The sequence below is a fragment of the Somniosus microcephalus genome, chromosome 13 (assembly GCF_052327205.1).
Source record: "Somniosus microcephalus isolate GS21.2 chromosome 13, FLI_Smic_1.0, whole genome shotgun sequence".
Classification (NCBI taxonomy): domain Eukaryota; kingdom Metazoa; phylum Chordata; class Chondrichthyes; order Squaliformes; family Somniosidae; genus Somniosus; species Somniosus microcephalus.
Window position 1 is genome coordinate 29,341,736 of NC_140999.1, and position 3,935 is coordinate 29,345,670.

The following is a 3,935-nucleotide window of genomic DNA, read 5'->3' on the forward strand; positions in this document are numbered from 1 at the left end:
TGGTGTGTGGAAGAAAGAACATTTTGTTGTGACCATTTCATAGAAGGGGGTACAAAGAAAAACTCCCTTTTGAGATCTGTTTTTGCACTGTGTAATGATGAGTAAGCCCACATCATTTTAAATGAGAATGTAGGAATGTGAAAAGGTTCTTCGTAAATTGTGCTTTTTAAAAAATAAGCGAACTGAAATGAAAGCTAAGTGACTGCCAAAATGTTAGAGACCTTTTTTAAAATCTTGCATCTTACCGTTTTGTAAAAACAAAGTGCCCTGTTCAACTACACCGGGTAAACGGATTATTGAGAAGGGGGGCAACTATTAGAATTAATGTCACTATTCACGCTGTACATGGGTGTTAATGAGCAAAAGTCAGCATCTAAAATCTCAGTAAACAAGGTACAACTAACATAATGGGAGTCTCTCAGTCACACCCTCACTCTTTGATTGTTGCCCATAGATTGGGGAGAAAGATACTTGAACATCATTCAAAAAATTTAACTTTGCTTGACACTCCAGGTGTCAAATGCTCAAATTTTTGTTTTTAATAAAACATATTCTGTAATACAAAGTTTGTCATTTTTTTCAGTTTTTCCAAATAGTTTGACACCTTTATTTTTAAAGTGCTGCTGGTATCTAATTTGCATAAAAGTGGTTCCATTGATGCAGGTAAGGGTTGGAGTTGCTGATGTGTGGTATCCTATTTAGGTAGATGTCAAGGTAAGTGCCATACACTGGCCTTATAAGTGGCTTAGATCTTGATGAAGCACTAACTATTTTCTTGATTCCATGAACTTGCAATAAAATATTGTATAGACTTTTGGGACTGAAATTAGCTGCGATTTTAGCCATAAATGTAACAGTTGTATAAGTTGCTGAGATAACCCATGATGTGAAGAGCCAAATGTGAAGTTTTGAGCAATGCATACATTTGAAATACATCAAATCTATTGTTCCCCCCCCCACCCAAATATTTTTTAGAATTTTACACATTCTGATAGAACAATTTTATATTTTGCTCTTCAGTAATGCCTGTTTTATCATTTTGTACTGTTGCAATGTTCACTCAGTTACAGATTGGCTGTTAATCATGTACAGATCAGAGGCTGTTCTCTCATTCATTATTACAAACACTTTTGCTTTGCACAGCAGTACAAAGAAGGTAAGGTATAAAACTAGATGCATAGATAGCTGTTAGCAATTTGTGTTGATTTCAGAAATGTAATGTCAAGTAAATGAGGATCCGTTTTCTGTTAGTGTGCTCTTTTGTGTTTAACTATAGTGCATCCTTGTCATCTGATGCTCTCAATTATTTTTCACTAAGCAGCAATTATCTGAAGCATTTCTGAAAGCAGTATGAGTTTACTGCTTGTTGGCAATGCTGTCAAATTTGGAGCAGAGGCGCGCAGGAAGAAGCCAAGCTTTATAGTGTGTTAATGCATGCACTTGCTGGCTTCTGACTGGTAAATTTTCTAAAGTTGTAATTGCCTTGAAGTCTTGGGGCTCGATTTTCCAAGCCCCTTGGAGGCGGGAGTGGTGGGAAAATTGCAGAATCGGGGGGCAGGAACCCATCCCGCCCCCAACCTGCCTCTGTGCCAATGTCCCAGGAGGCGGGTACCCAACCTGTGCTGGGAGCCGCCTCCCTGAGGCAGGAAGGGGATTAGTGCCTAATCCCTATTTTTATCCCTGAAGTGTGGGCTGTCCGGCGGCTCCGAACTACGTCAAGTTAGCAAGGTGGACCGTCGGTCTGCAGGGGTTGGAGGGGTCGAGATGTCCGTTGTGCAGGTGAGTGATGGGTGCATGTGTGCAGAGGTAAGTGTGTGAGGTAAATGTAAAGTGTTTTAATAAGTTTTACTTGCCTTTTACTTTCTCCTGCAGGCTTCCTTCCTTCAGTTCTCGGGAGTCCCTCAGTTCACCGGCACAGAAAGCAGAATGGCCGCTGAACTGTCAAAAGCTGCAGCATTCTGCTTTCTGGTCTGGAGAGATCTCTAACTGAGTCTGAGTAGAAGGACTCAAGTTAGAAGACAGATTGTCAGTGTTTGACAGCTTCACAGCTGACAAACGCTGATTTTTCATCTGTCAAAAGCTCTTGACAGATGAAATGTCAATCGCTGACGTCACCAGTAACCAGGTGTCCCTTAATTGGCCTGCTGAGCCCGCTAGGCAGGCTTAACAAGATCAATCAAGGGAAAATAGCGTGGGTTGGCCACAAGTTGATGGAGGCGGGACTACAACCCAAAAAGTGGGAGTCCTGCCTCCAAAAGCTCCCCATTGACAAAATCGAGCCCATAGTGTGGCACTGTACCATACAGGCCAGGAAGGTTCTGGGCTTGATTCCTGGCATGCGGTAATTAGCTGTCAGCCAAGATAATGGTTGGGATGACCTTAGAGCCCCAGGCTCGGAAAATGCGAACTTGCCTATCCAATCATTCCTGCTTTGAGGACAGGATCAACTATGAGGCCCACCACGCTCAAACAGTCTGCTGAACTCACTGTTTAGGCTCACATGTGAAGGATGGCAAGGTTGCCCAACAGCGGCCAAAACCCATGGAGCCATACGCCAGGAGTCCATGTCTTCAGAACGGAAGCAAATTGGATGTGGGGGGGAACAGAAATTGGAGAAAACATTACCTCTGTTATCAAAGATCTAGTAGAATAATCAACTTGTCGAGAAAACATTGCTACTGTTCTCAAAGATCTGGTAGAATAATCAACTAGTCCAACCATTAACATTGAACGGTGGTACAGTAGGCTGCCTGAGTGCTTCTTAGATTTAAAAAAAAAAAATCAACCATGCATTCTTATGCACAATATTAAAGGTGTAAAACGGTTCCTTCCAATCTCACTACCAGCGCTAAATTACCAGTTTCTCAAAAGATAACGTTGTATGGAAAATTTAACATCTGGCAGCTTTGGTACAAAATATTGAACTGCACTAATGCTAAATGTATAAATTATGATGCATAGAGAGTTTGTACATGTTGGGCTATAGTCTATGGCTATGTTGTGACCCATAGCCCTAATTTCATTTTTTTTTTTTAAAAAGCTGTCTTAGCAGCTTATAAAAGATTAAATCAAGTTTATCTGCAATTTGATTTTGAAACAAATTATGTCACAACAATGAGGTAGCTCGCTTATTCCAGTTTTTTTTTAACTTTTTAATTTTTCATTCACTGTTGTATAATGGGGTGCATGACTCATTTTGGTGGAAGTATTCGGCAAAGGGATGGTGTATTTGCAATCCAAAGTCACATAGCAGCACAAAGTGGCATAGCCCCTCGTGAACAATGGACTGATCAGTCCAGTGCTCGAAATACTTGCTTACAACAAATTCATGGCATTCTTTAGTGCTCAAAGCTGTATAAAGTAAACCAAAATATAAAAATAAGTGGTGTGAAGTTGATCTAATTTAGGATTTCTATGTATTAAGATGCATAATCCATAGAGATTTTGAGAGGGGCAAAACGGATGTATCTTATTTGTACCCTGTTCTCAAAGTAGTGTAAGTTTTTTAAATTGAAAATAGACTAAATCTCTTTCGTGTCAATCCGCTGACTTTTTATTACATAATTTAGGTAAAATCCTAATCGCCTGTTCTGTACAAGTCAACACTGCAAGTGCCATTTTCCTTCTAATCATTTGCTTTAAAATGTATTTCTTCCTTATATTTTGCCATTTACTCCATTGTTTTCTTATCCTCCAGTTTTATCTTCTGAATTAGATTACTTTTCCTCTTTTGTATATCTTATTTAAAGGAAAGCTCCAAATTCCTTTCAATGTCACAAGATAGATCTAGATGGTGAAGACCTTTCAGGCACCTTACCTTGCCCATCCAGAAAAACTTTAAAATTCCATCATGGCATCCAAAAGTCCTTGCTCACAGGTTTTTGCATCCAGTATCCTGCTTGGAAGTTCATTTGTGTGTTGACCACTCTTGTGAA